The sequence below is a fragment of the Bubalus kerabau genome, chromosome 10 (genome assembly GCF_029407905.1).
Source record: "Bubalus kerabau isolate K-KA32 ecotype Philippines breed swamp buffalo chromosome 10, PCC_UOA_SB_1v2, whole genome shotgun sequence".
NCBI lineage: Eukaryota > Metazoa > Chordata > Mammalia > Artiodactyla > Bovidae > Bubalus > Bubalus kerabau.
This window is the reverse complement of record NC_073633.1, coordinates 45,706,108-45,729,865: the sequence shown is the minus strand read 5'-3', so window position 1 is coordinate 45,729,865 and position 23,758 is coordinate 45,706,108.

Here is a 23,758-nt window from a genome sequence, read left to right as displayed (position 1 = left end):
TAATAATGTTTTCATCAGTTCATTTATCTCCTCTCAAATTCTACTATAAACAGGAAAAATAAACCAGGTCACATCTTCAACACTAAGCTAGGAAATCCACACAGCTGCCCATAGTTTACATAATCAGTTCCTAATGGATAGAGTTGCATTCTGTTCTTTTGCTATTACAAATAGGACTACAGTAGATTTTCTTGTGCATATGGTTTTTCATGTATTCTGTTAGTATGTGTCTGAAATAGCACTAAAGAAGAACTGCTGGAGAAAAGGGAAAATACCTATATCATTTGCCAAATTACCTAATTTCTCTCTTTATTTTTTAAGTGATTTTTGTGCTATATGAAGACGCCTGTTCCCCAAGTCTTGCTGAGACAGTATTTTCAAAATTCAGCGTCTACCACTCTGATAGGTGAGAAATGGCATTTTAGCACAATTTTATTTTGCATTTGTTATCATAGGAGAAAGTATTTTCCCCTATTTTTAACCTTTTCATTAACTTTTTCAAGACTATTTTCTGGGTATAGGATATTTAACTTCTTTGAATACTCTGAAAATAGTATTACATTGTCATATGGCTTTAATTTTGCTTTTCTGTTTGAGGACTCTGGCTTTTGTCCTATTATGACCTCTGTGACGGTATTTATCTTTTTTCCCTTGAGATGTTTTTGTCATTTTTATTTTGTTGTTGTTGTTATTTTTAGCACATTTACCTTGTTATGTGTGGGTACATTTTCTTCATTTGCTTTTTAATCTGAGGTTTATGTCATCATCAGTTATTTAAATTCGAAGCTAGTACATCTTTAAATCTTTAATATGTTCCTTTTTTCCTTTTTGGACCTCAATTATGTTTGCATAGGCTTTCCCGCTCCGCCCCCCCTTAAGCTGCTATCTCATATGTTCTCTTCTGTGTTTTTCCACTCTTTAAAACATTCACATTTATTTTGAAAAATTTCTTCTGATTTTTCATCCTGTTTAGAAATCTCTCTTCATCTGTATCAAATGTATTATGAAACTCTTCTTTGATTTCTTGATTTCAGTTTCTGAATTTTTCAGTTGCAGAAATTAAACTTGGTTTATTATAATAGTTACTATTTCTGTATCAATTATCCTTTCATTTCCTTGAATGTATTAAGCATAAATACTGCATTTTTTTTTTTAAGGTCAGTTTACAATTGGTTCTGGTGTGCAGTCTATGCATCAGCAATTCTGCTAAGCTAAGTTGCTCCAGTCGTATCCGACTCTGCGTGACCCCATAGACGGCAGCCCAGCAGGCTCTCCCATCCCTGGGATTCTCCAGGCAAGAACACTGGAGTGGGTTGCCATTTCTTTCTCCAATGCATGCAAGTGAAAAGTGAAAGTGAAGTCACTCAGTTGTGTCCGACTCTTCGCGACCCCATGGACTGCAGCCTACCAGGCTCCTCCGTCCATGAGATTTTCCAGGCAAGAGTACTGGAGTGGGGTGCCATCGCCTTCTCCTCAGCAATTCTAGACTCCTTTAATTCAATGTGAGCTAGAGTTTGTTGTTGTTGTTGCTCAGTAGCTAAGTGGTGTCTGACTTTTTGCTACCCCATGGACGGCAGCACGCCAGGTTACCCTGTCCACTATCTCCCGGAGTTTGCTCAGATTCATGCCCATTGAGCCAATGGTGCTATATAACCATCTCATCCTCTACCACCCCATTCTCCTTTTGCCTTCAATCTTTCCCAGCATCAGGGTCTTTTCCAATGAGTCAGTTCTTTGGATCGGGTAGCCAAAGTATTGATTCAATATTATCATTTAGACCCAGTGAGGGCTGGTTTATTTTAGTTTAATCCTTACTCCTAACTTACATTTATTTGGTGTTCTGGTTCAAACTTGGTATTTTACTAGACTCTATGATGTGGTAGGCCTAAGATCACAAATTCTGCTCCTCCAAGTCATTGAGTATGTTGAAAATCTTGCTTCTCATTCTCAGCCACTTCTTTACGAATGTTTAACTCTTGTTGGGGATAAGTGGCTACAAATTCTGTGGTTGGTTGGTACACTGGGTTTTCAACCACTGTCAGATATTGGCCTTGCAATTCTCACTGCACTGTTAATTCTCTTGTCTATATCAACAGAAGAGAGAAAGACAAAGAGATAAATGTAGATTAAGGCGCAGATATACAGAAATTTATATTTGAACTCCTGATTGTGCTCTCATGGAAGTGTTGATCAAAATTAACTAGATTGTCAGTACCAGGAATGAAGTCCCCCCCTCCCCCCCCCGGTGATATTTCTTAACAGGCTCAAATGAGCCATGACAGCAGTGAGATCTGAGAAAGAAAAAAATATATTTAAAATTAGTTTTGTTTTTTTCATCTATATATGATTAACATACTTGGAATTATTTTTCGAGAGCCAGATTAATGCTAGACAATTTTACTGAATTACTATTTTGGGAAAATTCATGCTCCTAATTTTAAAAAAAAATTATTGATGTATAGTTGATTTACAGCATTGTATCTAATTTTTGCTATACAGCAAAGCAATTCAGTTATACATGCATACATATTATTATATATATTCCTTTTTGTGTTCTTTTCCATTATGATTAAAAAAAAAAAAGATTGTGTGACACAGAATTACAAAGAGTTTTGGTTTTTTAAAAATATTTACTTATTTATTTTTGGCTGTGCTGGGTCGTCATCACTCCGCAGGCTTTTCTCTAGTTGCGGTATGCAGGCTTCTCATTGCAGTTGCTTCTCGTTGTGGTGGCTCCTCTCGTTGTGGAACACAGGCTCTAGGGCAGACAGGCTTCAGTAGTTGCCCGAAGTGGGCTGAGTAGTTGCAGTTCCCAGGTTCAAGAGCACAGGCTCAGTAGTTGTGGCACACAGGCTTAATTGCTCTGTGGTGTGTGGGATCCTCCCAGATCAGGGATTAAACCTTTGTCTCCTGCATTGGCAGGCAGATTCTTTATCATTGAGCCACTAGGGAAACCCTCCATTATGATTTATCACAAGAGTTTCTGTTTGTTTGTTTTGGCCATGCTGTGTGGCACATGGGAGTTTAGTTCTCCAACCAGGGATCAAACCCATACAGCCTGCAGTGGGAGCTTGGAGTCTTAACCACTGGACCTCCAGAGAAGTCTCTGTCACAGGATATTGGATTTAGTTCTCTCTGCTATATAGTAGGACCCTGTTCGTACACCTTATGTATAACATTTTGCACCTGCTGATCCCAAACTCAATCCTTCCTGATTCCACACCCCCCACCTTGGCAACCACAAGTCTGTTCTCTATATTTGTGAGTCTGTTTTCATTTTGTAGACATGTTCATCTGTGTTATATTTTAGATTTCATATATAAGTGATATCATATTTGTCTTTCTCTTTCTGACTTACTTCACTTAGTATGATAATCTCTAGGTCCATCCACACTGCTGCAAATGCTCCACATTTTTGTTATCCATTCATCTGTAGATAGACATTAAAATTATTTCCATGTCTTTGCCATTGTAAACAGTGCTGTTATGAACATAGGGTTTATGCCTCTAAATATTTTGTTCAAAACTTGATTTAGATGGATAGACTGGACATCTGCAAGGAATGAATTTAGTAAAAACATGGATATACTTTAAATGCTTATTAATTAACCTCCAATTAAAATAGATAAATTTATATTAAAAAAATAAAAATAAATGCTTAAATGGCAAGTATTTGCTACCTGCAGAATAAACTATGTGGACAAGAGAATTTTCATTTCTGCATGCTGGAAGTTAGTGTTTCTGAGAGTAAAGTCTTTAGGTAGTTTGAAAATTAAGATCAAAATAACAGAAACAATATTTTCAATACATTATCACAACTGTAAGCTTCTTATATGCAATATCACTTTGTACTTAATTTTTAACAGTAGATAAGATATCAATATTTGTGTTTACTTGAATTTTTTATTAACTAAATATGATTATGTTACTATTTGAATTTTAAGAATGTATATTTGTTTCATATTATTAAAGGAGGAAAAACATTAACATTTTATTTCAGGCCTAGAATTTCTCAAAGATTGATGATTAATCAGATAGTTTTTATCAATTTCCTATTTACAATTCAATTTTTCTTTTTAAAAATTATTAATTCAAAATGGAAAAGGAACATAAAAGGCAAGCATTATCCTGAAATTGAAATAAGTAGCTTGATGAAGTTCACTATCAGTTCTTTATTTCTGTGTTAACAAGAAGAGGACTACATTTTAGCTGAAAAGATAGTACACTGAGTCAGACACTGCAATAATTGTCTCCTTCAGGCATTTGTCTGTCAAATAAGGAAGTATCTAATGAATATGGAATTACTCTACACTGTAGGGAAAGGCTGTTCCAGAAATACACTGCATTATGTCACTGTTAAAATTAATTACTTGAAGTACTTTATAAATTCAAAAATAGTCTTTTAATCAACAGATGTATCTTAATAAAAAATTTGCATTCCAAAATGCCTCTAGTCATCCTAAAATATAACTTTCAACATAGATTGTGACTTAAATCCAAATAAAGCAATTACTTGCAGACTGGGTTAAAGTTAGAATATAATGCTATAATAAAAGGATACTCTTAATGTAATTATTGGATTTCTTAACAAAATAATCCAGTTCAGGCTGGGAAAGAGTAGTCATTCTCTAAAAGCTAGTATGTTTTTTACATGATCTTTGAACACAGGATGCTGCCTTTCCATTTAGTCCAAAACCATATAGTGAAAATATGCTTTTTTATTCCCTTATTATACATGTCTTTTCAATTCACTAAATCCAGGTTTTAGTTCATTTCTAAATTGAGAAGAGAAATTTCCAACAAGTTTTAGAAAAAATTATTTGCATGTTTGTATGTTAAGTATGGTAGAGCTGGAGAGCAGTTTTGCCTTTTGATTCGACTTAAGAATATACAATAAATCAGGGTAGATGTAGAGGTAAAATGACAGAACGTGTGTTATTTGCTTAAAAGACTCCTGCAATCTAGAAGTCAGATTGGTATTTAATTCTGTTAGTGTGAGCAGTAATTGAAAAAATATATGTGTGTGGCAGGGATGGAAGTTAGGGATGACGGTAATATTTTATTTATTTTATCTGGATTCTGGTTACAAGGATATGTTCAGTTTGAGAAAATCCATTTTGCTATAAATTTAGAATGGTCATTTTTTGTGTGCATATTACAATCTATGAAGATCTTAAAAAACAAAAAAATAAAATAGGATATGTAAAAGTATAGTAAATATGAATATTTATCAAAATTGGATGGCAGTTGCAGAATTATTCACAATAGCCACGATATAGAAATGACCTAAATGCCCATGAAAGGGTGACTGTATATATATAACAGAATATTATTCAATCTTAAAAAAGAAGCAGATCCTGCCATTTACAACAACCCCAGAGGACATTATGCTAAATGAAATAAGCTAGACACATAAAGAAAAAATATGCATGATCTCACTTGTGTGGAATCTAGAAAAATCAAATCCATAGAAACAGAAAGAACTGTGGTCAGCAGGAGCAGAAGGCCAGGGAAATAGATAGATATTTGTCAAAGTGTACAATATCGCAGTTACATAGGATGAGTAAGTCTAGAGCTCTAATGTTTAGGCGTGACTATCGTCAGTAATACTGTATCAAATATGGGAAGTTTGCTTAAACAAGTAGATTATAGGTGCCCTCATCACACAAAAACATGGTAACTACGTGAAGAAGTGAGATGTTATTTGATTGTAGTAATCAATCACTATGTACACGTATACCAAATAATCATGTTGTACATGTTAAATATATGGAATTACTATTTTAAAATAAGTTAAAAGACACTAAAAAAAGAGACTGGATGATAGTACATGTGAATTTTTATATTCTACATTTAGAATTCTGAGATATTTTCAAGTTTTCAAAATAAAAAGGTTTTCGAAATGAAGTAAAATAATACAAGGCAGACAGCTGATTCAGCAACCACTGTTGACTTCTTGAAACTTTTACATGGAAAACTAGCACTATTGTAACTGAGAAAAACAGTGGCTTGGAGCTGTATTTTATTGAAGTGTTTGCTTGGATAGATCCATTTCTAAAAATTAGCACTTGCACTATATGCCAATGCACTGCACATATACCCTCTGGGACTTTCCTCCTATCTTTGATGGGGTTCCCTCCAAAGCAGAACCAGGTCCTAGGAAGAAATAGGATTAAGAAAGGGAGGTCAGGGAGGGAGGAAAGCTGACACAAGATGCAGTAATGAATGAACACTACTGTGGGCAACTGGGGTTTAGACTTGTTTTCTGCTGGGAGAACTTTTCCACCAAGGAATGAGGAAGCCAAGGCATTTGTCTACCAACAAATGTCCCTTATGGTTGGAAGGTTGTTTCTGTGGGCATTAATTCCTGTGCATTTCTGGCCTGCTCCTTGACCTACTATTTTTCTATAGCTAGCAAATATCCTCACACTGAAGTGCTTGAGGTGGGAAACGGATTTTGTATCCATGAATTCTTTATTAAAAACACAGGTGACCTCCAGAGTGGACCAAGAGAGAAGGCCAGAGCCTTCTACTATTGCTATTTGAAGTGTTAGTTGCTCAGCCATGTCCAATTCTTTGCAACCGCACGGACTGTAGACCATCTGGCTCCTCTCTCCATGGAATTCTCCAGGCAAGAATACTAGACTGGGTTGCCATTCCCTTCTCCAAGGGATCTTCCTAACCCAGGGATCGAATCCAGGTCTCCCATGTTGCAGGTAGAATTCTTTACTGTCTGAGCCACTTTCCTATTTATGGATTTAACATATACTAAAAATGAACAAGGGCTTCCCTTGTTGTTCAGATGGTAAATAATCTGCCTGCAATGCAGGAGACCTGGGTTTGATCCCTGGGTTGGGAAGATCCCCTGGAGAAGGAAATGGCAACTCAGTCCAGTATTCTTGCCTGGAGAATTCCATGGAGAGAAGAAACTAGTGGGCTATATAGTCAGTGGAATCGCAGAGTTGGATAGGACTGAGGGACCAACACTTTCACTTTAAAATGAACAAATGCTTAAAATGAATGAATATTACTACTCATCTAATGACTTTTAATCTATAGTTTGTGCTTTAGATTCCTTTCCTTTCATATAAAGTTGATGATAGACAAAATAGGAATGTATAACATATAGGGTACAAGAACTTTGTATGCCCTCATGGTTCTGAGCATTTTCTCTAAGATTCTGAAACAAGAATTCTCTTATTTTCAACACTGATGACATGTGTTGAATCCATCTCAGTTTCATTTCTATTTCTCTAGAGTGAGATCTGTATTATAAAAGATTTCACCTGTGGTTCCATCATTCTCTTTATAGATCTCTAGTAAACAATAAGGACAGCTTAACAGAATTAAAAAAAAAACAAACTAAAGAATAAAACCCATGGAAAAATGCTTTATAACTACCAGGTAACAATATGAAGAATGATACTACTTATTTTGGGTTGTCTATAGAATGGAAGTAAAGAGAATAAATAACTTAATCTAAAATAACTCTAGGGGCTTCCCTGGTTGCTCAGTGGTAAAGAATCTGCCTACCAATGCAGGAAACACAGGTTCGATCCCTGATCCAGGAAGATCCCCCACAGAGCAACTGAGCCTGAATGACAACTCTTGGACCTGTGCTCTAGAGCCCACAATGGCAACTACTGAAGCCTAGGGTCTATGCTCTTCAACAAGAAAAGCCACTGGAATAAGAAACCTGAGCACCTCAATGAAGAGTAGTATCCACTCATGACAACTAAAGAGAAGCCACATGCAGCAACTCAGCATAGTTAAAAATATGTTAATAAAACTATAAATAAATAACTCTAGAAAAGTAAGTGTGATAACCATTTAAACAATATGTGGCTAATAGACCATTAATACAGCCCTCTGTATGGAAAAAAAATGTGGAAAAAGTTAAAAATTAATAGGTAAGTAAGCTCAGTTCAGTTCAGTTCAGTCATGTCCGACTCTTTGCGACCCCATGAATTGCAGCACACCAGGCCTCCCTCTCCATCACCAACTCCTGGAGTTCACCCAAAGTCATGTCCATAGAGTCGGTGATACCATCCAGCCATCTCATCCTCTGTCGTCCCCTTCTGCTCCTGCCCCCAATCCCTCCCAGCATCAGAGTCTTTTCCAATGAGTCAACTCTTCGCATGAGGTGGCCAAAGCACTGGAGTTTCAGCTTTAGCATCAGTCCTTCCAATGAACACCCAGGGCTGATCTCTTTTAGGATGGACTGGTTGGATCTCCTTGCAGTCCAAGGGACTCTCAAGAGTCTTTTCCAACACCACAGTTCAAAAGCATCAATTCTTCAGTGCTCAGCTTTATTCACAGTTCAACTCTCACATCCATACACGACCACTGGAAAAACCATAGCCTTGACTAGACGGACATTTGTTGGCAAAGTAATGTCTCTGCTTTTCAATATGCTATCTAGGTTGGTCATAACTTTCCTTCCAAGGAGAAAGCATCTTTTAATTTCATGGCTGCAATCACCATCTGTAGTGATTTTGGAGCCCAAAAAAATAAAGTCTGACACTGTTTCCACTGTTTCCCCATCTATTTCCCATGAAGTGATGGGACCAGATGCCATGACCCTAGTTTTCTGAATGTTGAGCTTTAAGCCAACTTTTTCACTCTCCACTTTCACTTTCATCAAGAGGCTTCTTAGTTCCTCTTCACTTTCTGCCATAAGGGTGGTGTCATCTGCATATCTGAGGTTATTGATATTTCTCCCTGCAATCTTGATTCCAGCTTGTGCTTCCTCCAGCCCAGCATTTCTCATGATGTACTCTGTATATAAGTTAAATAAGCAGGGTGACAATATACAGCTTTGACGTACTCCTTTCCCAATTAGGAACCAGTCTGTTGTTCCATGTCCAGTTCTAACTGTTGCTTCCTGACTTGCATACAGGTTTCTCAAGAGGCAGGTCAGGTGCTCTGATATTCCCATCTCTTTCAGAATTTTCCACAGTTTATTGTGATCCACACAGTCAGAGGATTTGGCATAGTCAATAAAGCAGAAATAGATGTTTTTCTGGAACTCTCTTGCTTTTTCGATGATCCAGTGATGTTGGCAATTTGATCTCTGGTTCCTCTGCATTTTCTAAAACCAGCTTGAACATTTGGAAGTTCATGGTTCACGTATTGCTGAAGCCTGGTTTGGAGAATTTTGAGCATTACTTTGCTAGTGTGTGAGATGAGTGCAATTGTGCGGTAGTTTGAGCATTCTTTGGCATTGCCTTTCTTTGGGATTGGAATGAAAACTGACCTTTACCAGTCCTGTGGCCACTGCTGAGTTTTCCAAATTTGCTGGCATATTGAGTGCAGCACTTTCACCGCATCATCTTCCAGGATTTGAAGTAGCTCAACTGGAATTCTATCACCTCCACTAGCTTTGTTCATAGTGATGCTTTCTAAGGCCCACTTGACTTCATATTCCAGGATGTCTGGCTCTAGGTGAGTGATCACACCATCATGATTATCTTGGTCATGAAGATCTTTTTTGTATAGTTCTTCTGTGTATTCTTGCCACCTTTTCTTAATATCTTCTGCTTCTGTTAGGTCCATACCATTTATGTCCTTAATCGAGCCCATCTTTGCATGAAATGTTACCTTGGTATCTTATTTTCTTGAAGAGATCTCTAGTCTTTCCCATTCTGTTGTTTTCCTCTATTTCTTTGCATTGATCGCTGAAGAAGGCTTTCTTATCTCTTCTTGCTATTCTTTGGAACTCTGTATTCAAATGGGAATATCTTTCCTTTTCTCCTTTGCTTTTCACTTCTCTTCTTTTCACAGCTATTTGTAAGGCCTCCCCAGACAGCCACTTTGCTTTTTTCTATTTCTTTTCCATGGGGATGCTCTTGATCCCTGTCTCCTGTACAATGTCACGAACTTCCGTCCATAGTTCATCAGGCATGCTATCTATCAGATCTAGTCCCTTAAATCTATTTCTCACTTCCACTGAATAATCATAAGGAATTTGATTTAGGTCATACCTGAATGGTCTAGTGGTTTTTCCTACTTTCTTCAATTTCAGTCTGAATTTGGCAATAAGGAGTTCATGATCTGAGCCACAGTCAGCTCCTGGTCTTGATTTTATTGACTGTATAGAGCTTCTCCATCTTTGGCTGCAAATAATATAATCAATCTGATTTCAGTGTTGACTATCGGGTGATGTCCATGTGTAGAGTCTTCTCTTATGTTGTCGGAAGAGGGTGTTTGCTATGACCAGTGTGTTTTCTTGGCAAAACGCTATTAGCCTTTGCCCTGCTTCATTCTGTATTCCAAGGCCAAATTTGCCTGTTACCCCAGGTGTTTCTTGACTTCCTACTTTTGCATTCCAGTCCCCTATAATGAAAAGGACATCTTTTTTGGGTGTTAGTTCTAAAAGGTCTTGTAGGTCCTCATAGAACCATTCAACAAAACAGACACTTAACCTTAGGCTAGAATCTGGAAGTCATTCAGTTCACTTCAGTTCAGTCACTCAGTTGTGTCTGACTCTTTGTGACCCCAAGGACTGCAGCATGCCAGGCCTCCCTGTCCATCACCAACTCCCAGAGTTTACTCAAATTCATATCCATTGAGTTGGTGATGCCATCTAACCATCTCATCCTCTGTCATCCCCTTCTCCTCCTGCCTTCAATTTTTCCCAGCATCAGGGTCTTTTCAAATGAGTCAGTTCTTTGCATCAGGTGTCCAAAGTATTGGAGTTTCAGCTTCAGCATCAGTCCTTCCAATGACTATTCAGGACTGATTTCCTTTAGGATGGACAGTTTGGATCTCCTTGCAGTCCAAGGGACTCTCAAGAGTCTTGTCCAACACCACAGTTCAAAAGCATCAGTTCTTCAGGACTCAGCTTTCTTTACAGTCCAACTCTCAAATCCAAACAGTACTACGAGAAAAACCATAGCTTTGACTAGATGGACCTTTGTTGGAAAACTAATGTCTCTGCTTTTTAATATGCTGTCTAATTTGGTCATAACTTTTCTTCCAAGGAGCAAGTGTCTTTTAATTTCATGGCTGCAGTCACCATGTGCAGTGAAGTCATTGACATAAAGAGAAGCAGTTTGAGGAAAGAAAAAAAAGAAAAGAAGAAATCTACTCTGGATTTAATCTTTAACTAAAGTCAAGTGATTAAGAAAAAAAAAAATAAGAACTATGCTTTGTACATTCCCCAACTAAATGGTACATTTCAGGTGCACACATTCTGGAAAATATAGCTCTACAACTGGACACTGAAGAAGGAACAGATATAACAAATCCTGTTGCATCATGCTGGGAATTGTAATCTTCACCCAGTATCTTTGGTTAGAACCAGATATGCAAGTAGTAGAAAAATACCTTGAAGTAATAAATAATTGCATGGCCTGTTCCTTGTAAAGGCTATATCAGTCTACTCCCTACTATGACTCTCAGAAGAGAGAATTTCACCATTACTTATGTAAAGAGAGAGTAGGACCCAAGACAATCCATATTTTCTATTAACAAAAATTAAATCCTGATAAATCTAAATGTTCATTAAATAGAAAAATAATCAGCATTAGACTAATAAAAAATTATTGCAGCAAAAGAGAAAGGGAATGGATGGAGGGAGTACACCTTCGACAATAATTTATTGTGATATCTAGAAGGAAATCACAATTACTTATTTGACAATTTTTGTAGCCCCCTAAGTGTCAGGGGAGGCATAAGAGGAAATAGGATGAGGTAAAGAAAGCAATAAATGTATTATCAAAAGACTTCAATGATGATTATAAATTAATGATAAAGTTAAAGTTCCATTTGACTCTAGTGTGGATATCCACTGCTGCGGGCAATCAAAGCAGTGATATGGACCAGAAGTATGTGAAACTTTCTAAAAACACAGAGGAAAATAACAAATTTGAAATAATAAGAAAATTAATATACACACATACTATCAATCTTGGATATATGAAATGTATATATTGAGAGAGAGCAAAGAGTAAATATAGATCAAAGTGTAGTTGTTCCCTAAAGAATATAGCCAGAATAAACAGAGAGGATATTAGTAAGAGAAAACATTTCAAAGGTGAGAAAGGAATTACTGACATTTAAGGTATAATTGCTGGAAAAAGTCCTTACCTAGATACATCCTGATGAAATATGTGAATCATAAACATGAAGTAAAAATACTTAATGCACTTAGGGAGAAGAAGCAAATATCTATAGCAAGTGAAAAGTCAAGCTGAACTCAGACCTTTCCTCTGTAATAATATTGACAAATCATATTGCCACAGCAGGTATCAAAATATCATTAGGACATAGTAGGTAAATGATCTAATTAAGAAGGTTGTTTTGTACATTAAAATCTACATATACAACTTTGTGTCTTACATTGAAGATTACATTGTATTTCAGAATCCATAAAATATTAACTCAGAAGAAAACCATCTAAAAGACCACAGGGACCATTTCAACAAACATAAAATAACTAAAAATTGTACAGTCTACATTTCTCATTATGAAATAATTAGCATGGAAGGTAACTAATCACAGCAAATATTTTTAAAATTCTTCCTGGCAGCTTTTCAGTTAACCAATAATTCAAAACTACAGTTAGTACAGTCTGTATTCAAATTAACAAGAAGGACAGCATATGTCAAAAATACAAACAGCAAATTCTATACTGAAGACGTATAAATCTAAATACTTTTGTCAGTAAATAGGTAAGAATAAAAATAAATGAATTATTGAATCTAAGAAGCTATAATCGGAATGCCAAAATTATCTCAAGTAAACTAAGATAGGAATAATTAGAGATGAAAACTAATATAAAACTTAATTAGGAAGCATGAACTAGTGTGATTGACAGGTAAGTCTGAAAGCTGGTTGACTAAAGAGACAATAAAAGATGAAACTTGAAAACTCACAAAACTTATAAACTGATATACATACACACAAAAAAATTAAAAGTACTAAGTTTTGAGACTAAAAAAATTGATATAAACACAGATCTAGAGGAGATGTATATTACATTTTAAGACTACACTACTCAAAAAACTGTAAACATTAAGAAATACATGACTTACTGATACCATAAATTGAACAGACTAACAGAAATGCCCATCAAAAACATGCAGGTCCAGATGACTGTCACAGACCTTTCTGTAATAATTTTTATGATCTTCTAGTACTCTTGCCTGGAAAACCCCATGGACGGAGGAGCCTCGTATGCTGCAGTCCATGGGGTCGCGAAGAGTTGGACACGACTGAGCGACTTCACTTTCACTTTTCACTTTCACACATTGGAGAAGGAAATGGCAACCCACTCCAGTGTTCTTGCCTGGAGAATCCCAGGGACGGGGGAGCCTGGTGGGCTGCCGTCTATGGGGTCGCATAGAGTCGGACACGACTGAAATGACTTAGCAGCAGCAGCACTCCTAATAATTAAAACCTTCCCAGTTACCCTACTGATTACAAGTTACCCTAATGATGAAAAAAGAAATTTCAGATTAATTTTAAATGAGTATAAGTACAAGAAGATTCTAAATAAAATTATTAGTAAACCCAGAACTTTATTTAAAGCCATAATACATTCTTACAGAAATATACACAGAGATATTTCAACATAATAAGACCTTGTGCTTCAGTTTCCTAATCTATAAACTGAATAATGATAATTTCTACCTCATAAAGTAATTTCAAAGATTGAATGTATTAATAAGTTTAAATGACTTATTTTGTTTATAATTTCTCAATGAATATCTATTATAAATATTAATAGCAGTTAAAATTGATTGTACATCAAAACTCATAAAAGTGGTTTTAGATCAGATAGATTTGTATTCAAAAGTCTACATCTACCAATGAATTTAGCCTCTTTACATCTCAGCTTTCCTCAAGTGTAAATGGATAATGGTATGTCTTCTAGCTTTATTATGACTAAATGGTATAATACTTAGCACGTTGTCTGTGTGTGTGTGTGGCAAAGTCGTGGGCAATGCTTTGCAACCTCAAGCACTGAAGTCCACCAGGCTCCTCTGTCCTGGGGATTTTCCAGGCAAGAATACTGGAGTGGGTTGCCATTTCCTACTCCAGGGGATCTCCCCAATCTAAAAATCGAACCCGTCTCCTGTGTCTCTTGCATTAGTAGGTGGATTATTTACCACTGAGCCATCTGGGAAGTCCAGCATATTACAAATTTTCATGGTAATTGTTATTGTTCATTTGTGATGGTTTATTTTGTGTCATTTGACTGGACTAAGACACTTAGCTAAATCTCTGGTATTTACCTGGATAGCTGGTAAAACATGATTTCTGGGTGTGTTTGTGAAGATGTTTCTGGATGAGACTGAAGTGAAGTGAAGTTGGTCAGTCGTGTCCGACTCTTTGCGACCCCATGGACAGTAGCCCACCAGGCTCTGCCGTCCATGGGATTTTCCAGGCAAGAATACTGGAGTGGGCTGCCATTTCCTTCTCCAGGGGATCTTCCCAATCCAGGGCTCGAACCCAGGTCTCCTGCATTGCAGACAGACGCTTTTACTGAGATTAACACTTGAATACATAGACTTGGTTAAAAAAAAAAAAAAAAAAAAAAAAAGATTGCCCTCCCCAGTGCAGGCAGACATCATCCAATCCTTTGAGGGCCTGAAGAGAATGAAAACGCAGAGGAGGGGCAAATTTCCTCTCTTTGCTTGAGCTAGGAAATCTACCTTCTCCTGTGCTCCAGTATCAGCTTTATTGGTTCTAGGGCCTTAGGATTGGGACTGGGACTTACATTATCAGCTCTCTTGGGTCTCAGGCCTTCAGAATTGGACTGAATTACACCGCTGGCTTTCCTGCTTTCTAGCTTGTAGACAGCAGACCAAGGGACTTCTTGCTCTTCATAATCTCATGAGCCATTTTCTAAAATAAATCCCTCCCTGTGTACATCTATATGTATCCTATTAGTTTTTTCTCTGGAGAACCCTAGCATATCATTACAATAAACTTAGGTTTAAAACAATCACAAAATGATTACAATTTATGCCAAAAAGTTATTCGGTTAAATTCATCAGCCATGTAGACTGGGTGAGTTAGGTGAGAGAAAAACACCAAATAACACAAACAAGCCTTTCATTAAACAGGGAATTATGCATCCATTTGAAATCAATACTCAATGGTATTCTAAACTGGGAAACACTAGAGGCCTTCTAATTAAAATCTGAAACATGTTATCACTAACATTTTTCAGTTTTGTAACAGAAGTTCCTGCCAATAGAATCTTACAAAACAGGAAAAGTGAAGACTCATTACTACTGGAAAGCAGCAATCAAAATCATCATTATTAGCAGATTAGATGATTGTCTCCCTAACTGATAACTCAAGACAATCAAAGAAAAAGAAAAATAGACCTAATAAGCAATTTCAGATGGTTATCAAATGAGTATACAAAAATTAAATAACTTTTCTACATACCAACAATAACCAATTAGAAAATGTAATTTTTAAAATTTCTCATTCATGGTAATGAAGTACAGTTTTACAAAAGTGTACAAGGCATACACGACCAAATCTCCAAAAAAGTATTATGAACTTGAAAAAGTCTTAATGAATTCAGAAACAGTTCATATTCCTGGGTGTATGCAATTTTTTTTTTTCCTGAACTCTGAAATTGACTGTAAATTTCATATGGTCAGTGCCCAGATAGATTCAGTCATAATTAACTCAACATATCTGTTGAATATAGGCTCTTTTGTCTCTTGGGATAGTCTGTCTTTCTCTCATCTGTCTCTCTCTTTTTCTCTTTGAGTTGCCTAGGAGCTTTCAATTACACTGAGAATAAAATCTTCTTTTTCTACTGACACATAAAGTTCTTCATGAGTTGGTCCCTAATTACTTCTCAGAAAGTCTTCCTTCTCTTCCTTCAAGGTATTAATCTGTAAAAACTCTTGGTTTTCTTTCTATCTGTAGATCTCTTTATATGGTGGACTTTTTATCCCTCAGGTCTAGCTCAAAATTACTTTCCTAATGATATTATCTACTCGAATCTCCAACCCTTTAATAGTCTAACACAGCACTGTTTTTTTTGTTCGTTTTTTTTTAAGTATTTGTTAAAGTGAAAGTGTTAGTCACTCAGTAGTGTCCAACTCTTTTGAGATTCCATGGACCGTAATCTGCCAGGCTCCTCTGTCCACAGGATTTTCCAGGCAAGTATATTGGAATGGGTTGCCATTTCTTCCTCCAGGGGATCTTCCTGACCCAGGGATTGAACCTGCGTCTGCTGTGTCTCCAGCACTGCAGGTGGATTCTTTACCCACTGAGCCATTGAGGAAGCCCAAAGTACTTATTGCAAAATTATCCTAATTGTTTGTTTGCTTGTTTGTTTATTGTTCAATAACAATATATGAAATATATGTCTCCTCCCATTAGAATGTAAGCTTTTGAAACAAACCAAATGTCCAACAGATTTGAACAATTGTATCACATTCATACATTGAGATGCTGTTCAATCATTAAAACTGTTGCTGAAGATTATTACTACCATGGAAAGATGTCACTCTATATTGAATGGTGAAAAATAGGATACAAAATAGGTAAAAACATTTATCATTCAAAATACATCTTTAACAATTATCCCTCCCATAAGCCTAACCAAGAGATTTATTATCTCAGGGAAAGAGAATTAGGGTATATGTTCTTTAATTTAAGATAGAGAAGTGCCTTTTTAAAGTTAACACTTCAACATGTCAAAAGCCAGGCATTTGCACTCGATATGATGCTTGACACCCTAACAGGTTACAGAAGAAATTCAATACAGTCAGACCACACTTTTTAAAAGTAGAGTGACATGGAAGAGAATGAAATGGAATGGAATAGAAAAGAACACATCAAAATACTCCACTCCTGGTAAGGGTAAGCCTTTTATGAGAAAAAGATGCATTTTGTGTGTGTTTGTGTGTATATATACACTGAGTCATCATATTAAATGCATTTATTGCTGTGGGCTGAGGTTTAAAAATATGGAAAGAAAAGAAAGTCTGATGACTGCTGCTCCAAGTGAGTTTCATTTAAGGTAGATAGACAGGAAGAAGAGGCCAATTTCCCTCTTCCGGTCACAGGAAAGTAAGAAAGAGAGAAAAAGACAAAGTAGGAGGTTTCCTCTTTCCAGGCTTTTGCTAAATAGAGGGTGTCATTAGAGAGATGCAGGGGAACACACACGTCTCTGTAGACTTGTACTTAAATTCTTCTCTCAACAGCACAGCCTCCCCACCTCTTTCTGGGGTGTGCGGAAGCAAAGTCAACTTGGAACTAGGACTCCTTCAAGTCCAGGTTCCATGGTCCTTTCTAGTTCCCTGAGAAAGGACATGATAGCCTATATCTTAATAAATATCATTCCGTTTAACTTTCACATTTTCCTCTCAGTGATATAGTTTACGGATATGGGAAGTCATGTGTTACTAAGGCTATGGTTATTTGATTTGTCCAAACTTGGAAAGTGTGACCCATAGTGATTTAGAAGAATACTTCCTACAGAAAAAGGTTTAAGATAGACATTCCAGAGGCTTCAGCCAAATAGCCTTTGTGTAGCCTGTTGCCCAAGGGACACACATGAGTTCCTCTATTAGTTTGCTAGGGCTGCTATGACGATGCACCAAAAATTGGATGGTGTATAGTAAGAGAAATTTATTCTCTGGCATTTCCGGAGGCTAGAAGTGTGAAATCAAGGAGTCAGCAGGGCCATGCTCTCTCTGATGCTGGGGGAGAACCTGTTCCTGCCTCTCCCCTGGCCTTTTGGCATCCCTTAACTTGTAGACGCATTATTCCTGCCTCTGCCTCTGTTGTCACCTGGTATTCTCCCCTGTGCGTGTCAACTTCTGTGATGTCTTTTACTAAGGTCATTAGTTATGTTGGATCACAGGCCGACCCTACTCCATCATTACCTCACCTTAACTAATAACATCTGTTACGACCCTATCTCCAAATAAAATCATGTTTTAAAATTCAGAGAAGGACATGCATTAGAGGGACACTATCCAACCCACCACAGCTCCCTGTGCCTCTTCTCTTCCCCCCATCTATTAATATTTTGTATTTTCACTTATTAACTCTCAGCGGGAAACCCACTTCAGTATTTCTGCCTGGAGAATCCCATGGACAGAGGAGTCTGGTGGGCTATAGCCCACAGGGTTGCAAAGAGTTGGACCAGACTGATGCAACTTAGCATGCATGCATGCACGCACCCGTCAACAACCATTATTGTTTGCTTGGCTGCTCTTACTTTGCCAGTTTGATGGCATACTGGGTTATATGTCTCTCCAATCTCCTAATAAACCATCTCCTACCTACATGTTTTGTTTTGTTTTCTCCCTCCTTCAAGGATCTTCCCTCTGGAAACTCTCCACCCCACCCAGCCCTGCATTCCTTTGGATCTGCTCCTGAACTTAGAACTTCCATGGGATGGTTTGCCTTCCTGAGTTGCCCCAAGTAGGGTCACCTGGTCCTATTCCCTTAGTAATTTATTTATAAGGGACCAAATTGTACAGCTATAACTGCTGTTTTGAAATATTATCCCATAATCAATTTGTTTCTGACCTCCTGTAATTCTTGCTGCTCCAGGATTCTACATTTACTGAAGTTGAACATCTCTTCAGAGAAAAGGCAGAAGCCAGGGAAAAAAGAAGTGTCAGACATTTGAGAGGAAAAAATGTTTTGGGGGGAACTCCTAGACCCAGGCTCTAAATTATTAAGCTTTAGCTTGGAAGATTCAGACCACAGCAATTTTTCTATGAACCACAGAGTAGGTAGAAGGCAGGACTGAAAGGAAATCTATTTTTCCCTTTAGAAGGAAGGTGAACACTCCTCTGCCTTGGGGATGCAGGGAGAATGGAGGACCATAGAGAGAGATGAAGGAAAAAGAGAGGCGGAGTTGGAAGACAGGTCTATGCATGTCTACATGTGCCTGAGGGCCTCCTTGTCCTCTCATGGTAGCACAGGGATTAGCCACCTTCTTATACTTTAAGAATTCCATCATATAGAAAGCTTGTTTTTTGAATCTTTTCCTAACTCTCGGAAGACAATGCCTCATAGAGTGCAAATCAGGACTTCTACAAATGAGTAGAAATGTCAACACAGTATATTCAGGTAGAGAGAGAATGAAGAATAGCGCCATTTGATTTCCTAATGTGGGTCATGGGTGGCAGATCCAGACAGTCCTGGTGTCTACAGCACAGCATGGGTTTATACTTCCACGGCTAAAGGTCTGGGAGAAGTTTGAGGTGGGAAGGAGGTAGGAGCTGAGTCCTTATGACTCGGAGCCAATGGGGTCAGAGCACTGGGTGCAGCAGGGTAAGTTGCAGACACCCAGTGATGAAGTGGAGGACAGCATCACTGAACGGAAGATATCTGTCCTTATTATCAGGACAAAACACGAGCCAACCACTAGTACGGTAAGGACAGGGAGAAGAGCATATAAGAGAAACCCTGGAAAATAAAGTAATTATCTGAGAGAGACTAAGTTTTAACCAAGAAGAGACTGTACTTCCTTGAGTTTTTCTAATAGCTAGTTGATATGAGTAGCCTGTTTGCTATTGAGTTAAAAGTTGGTATTATATTGATTTCAATGTTGTAATGACAAACTGAATCTACCACCTGATTATGCCACAAATTTCCTTTCCTTTATTTCCTATTACATACATATCTGTAAACTGCTCCAAATACAGAATCTTGGGGGGTAGTTTTTGTTCTACTCTCTTGTGGTCCTTGATATCTTTGTGGCTTAATCAAATCACTTGTCAGAAACAGTGGGTTTCTTTATATTTCCACCCAAATTTTCTAACCCAACATTGATGTTGATCTTTAATCTGGTCTACTAGATGTGTGACCTTTAATCTGGTCTTTAATCTGGTGACCAAGATGTGTAAGCATCACTTACTAATCTGTTTTTAAGACAGTAAAGCATGCATAGTGATAAGCAGAAGCTTCTCTGCTTTAATATTTAAGCTGTTGAGTTCTCCAAGGATACATCCAGGGATGCAGCAGTTTCAAAAAAAAAAAAAATCTTGAAGTAGAATTGTACTCTCAGAATTTCAACTTATCAGCTATTCTTAAGTACTGAAATGCCAAACTGTTACAGATAAACTGTGGAAAGACTTCAGAGTTCAATGTGACTGGACAGAAATGGGACAGATGAACTCTGAATAAAAGCAAGTGAAGTAATGCTTTTAGAGAAAAGCATTTCATCATCCTTATGAAACCAAAGGTTCCAAGCTGTCAGCTAACCTCAAAATGGAGCCCATTCCAGTTCAGTTCAGTTCAGTTCAGTTGCTCAGTCATGTCCGACTCTTTGCGACCCCATGAATCGCAGAACGCCAGGCCTCCCTGTCCATCACCAACTCCCGGAGTTCACTCAAACTCATGTCTATCGAGTTGGTGATGCCATCCAGCCATCTCATCCTCTGTCGTCCCCTTCTCCTCCTGACCCCAATCCCTCCCAGCATCAGGGTCTTTTCCAATGAGTCAGCTCTTCTCATGAGGTGGCCAAAGTACTGGAGTTTCAGCTTTAGCATCAGTCCTTCCAATGAACACCCAGGAGTAAGCTCCTTTAGTGCTCTCCAACAATTAGCAAATGTTGATGAAAAATATTAACAATAATCAAAATTATAATAATGTATTGCTTAAGCCAGGTGCTGAGCTATGTAACACTCATGTATTACTTTATATAAAACTCTTAGTAACCTCTTGCCCTTTTCATTGTATGGGATACGGGAAATGTCAAGGTCACACTGACATCAGAAATTCAAGCTCAGGGCAATCTGATGTCAAAGCTCAGACTTTTACCTACTGTGTTACATACCCGCGCACAGAACATCTGCTCTGGAACAAATCAGCATTGGGTTTGTTCCCTAAATAGTATCAGAATTATAATAATAGTGCAAGGGAGACATGTCAGAATAAGAGTAAATCTAGGGCAGAGCTACTAAAGTCAGAAGACTATGGTATATTAAGACAGACCTTTAAAACTAGTTATGGGTTAAAGATACAAACTGTAAAGAAAACATGAATGTTTCACAAGATCCCGGAAATCTACAACTAGAAACTAGCAGACACTTCTTTCTATCTTGAAAGAAGGAGGGCCTATGAGAGGGAATGCTCTTCACCAAGTGAGTTAAAAACTCTCAGAAGTTTGGTATTTTAAGCTGATGACAAGAGTACTAAGAATCTCAAAGACCTTGTCTCATGCTTTCTGTCTCTGCCTCAACTTTCCTCTGTTTGTCAGGTACTCTTCACTGGCAGCTACAATATACCTGAGACCTTAGCCCCATCATCTGGCAACAAATTACCTTGGCATCCTCTCAAAACAATCCTCTTCTAATCAGCCTCTCCTGGGCATCTCTTTTTTTTATTTGGACCCTGGATTTGTTATTTCTAGGGATTATTCTTTGAGTACCTTGCTGTTTCCTTGAGTCATAGGTCTCCTTGACTTCTCTCAGGCCATACAAAGCAGATCTGATGTCACGCCTTATTTCTAATATTAGCAGTTACCGGTTCTCATTGACCTTTTCATTCTCACTAAAGCCCTGTCAAGGGATAATACTATTTCCCAAAGTGAAATCCTTGTCTCATACTTGTCACCAGTGTCTGGGTTCTGCTTCTTATGAACGATTGCAGCCACCCACCCTGTCTCCTGGAAATGACGTGCGCGGAATCCCTAATGCTACGCTCTATGTCTCTGATAGAATATCTATCATCTGAAACAGTCAATTCCATGTGATGCTGCTTAGACTTCGAAGCTTGCATGCTGGAAGCTATTACTAAGTAGGAAATAAACCAGGTGAACAGGCATTTGGCTAAATAAAATTTATCAGCATAGAAGACTATGCTCTACAGAAGTTGTTCTAATTTAGGGTTAATCAAACTTTGTTGTCATCTAGGTTAACTTTAAAGAGAGCTGGTCCATTGGGCAGAGGTTGAGGAGGTGATGTTTCATGGTCTCAGGTACAAGTCTGGGCCATAGAACAGTGAGCTTGTCTTGACTGACTTTGGAAAATATCATAAATATATTTAGCTTCAAGATTAAAGGAGCAGGCCAGGGATACAAATATGTAGCTAAATGAGGAATGACTTAGGGAGCTTTATATTCCTAACAAGCCATGATATGAGCCAGAAACTTGTGATCATGAAGAATAAAACAAGCATAAAGAAGAATGGAGCAACAGGTCAGGATGCACAATTCCCCAGAAATTACTATATACCATTGATAACTTTTACATTCTTTTTTGACTTTATAAACTAAAAATGGAATAATTTGTATGGGAGTCTAGGTGATTTAAAGATCCATAAGGGCTTCCCTGGTGGCTCAGATGGTAAAGAGTATGCCTGCAATGCAGGAGACCCAGGTTTGTTTCCTGGGTTGGGAAGATACCCTGGAGAAGGAAATGGCAACCCACTCCAGCATTCTTACCTGGAGAATTCCATGCACAGAGGAGCCTGGCAGTCTACAGACCATGCATGGCATTGCAAACAGTCTGACACCACTGAGCGACTAACACTTTCACCTTCAAGGGAGTAGCCATAAATAATATAGAAGACCTGGTATTTGCTCTGTGGGAAGAAGCTAGATTAAAAAGAACAGATACATTTGCTACTGTTGGTCTGATTTTGCCTACTTACCTGTTTCTCCTGAGTTTTTAGTTTTTCCCATTTCTGTCCCACTATCTTGAGTGGATTTTGTGTCAAACTGTGACACCCTGCATTACACTGCCTCTCTCATGCTAACCAGGATGGAACATCTTGCTTATACTGGAGGACAGAGATAGAAATTTAAAATGACACTATAGTCAGTAAAACTTGAATGGGTTATTAAGTTAATTAGGGCTGTCAGAGGAGAGACCCTAAATTTTCCTGGCTTTGTCATCATAAATGATAAAGTGTCCATTGTTGCTCCTGTCAGAAACAGAATAGTAAGTATTAGTCCCTGGTAGTAATGAAATGTGGACTCCTCTGAGGTTCTATACAATTTCCATATTCACTACGCAAAATCCAAGAAGCTGGTGATTCTTAAAGTGTAGAAGAGTGCACTAATTGGGCCACAAAGATTATCCTGGTCCTGATTTCATTACAGCCTTCAGATCTGCCTTCTGGAGCATCTGTTCTTCTCTCTGACAATACAGCTCCCTGATTGTCCTTAGACTTAGCTCAGGCTCACCACCTGGAGGCCTTCAACAGTTGGTGCTAAGGTACGGCTGGATACATCCTGATTATTTAGTCAGGGCATCCTCAACACTGTTAACTTTTAAGGAAACGAACCAAACAAAAACCGTGATTGATTTAACTGGCCCATTGTGTAAGTAATCAATCTAGTAAATTCATAGGAAAAGAAAAAACAACATATTAGGTACAGTGCCATTTTTATTCTGTCATTTAGCCTAATTAATGGTCGCACGTAAAATCTGCCACCATTTGCCCTGGGAGTTTCTTTATATAGCACTTACAGTGTCAGGACTTCCCTGGTGGCTCAGACTGTAAAGGATTCGCCTGCAATGTGGGAGACCTGGTTCGATCCCTGGGTTGGGAAGATCCCCTGGGGAGGGCATGGCAACCCACTCCAGTATACTTGCCTGGTGAATCCCCATGGACAGAAGAGCTTGGCAGGCTACAACCCATAGGGTCACAAAGAGTCGGACATGACTAAGCACACACATATAACGTTGACAGAAGTAGTGGTGCCTGCGTGACCCTGCCCACTAGATAGTGTCTTTTTTGAAGGGATTCTGTCCTGTATATCTTAAAATGTTCAATATCCAGGATAAGACTTGTCCCAGAGTAGCTA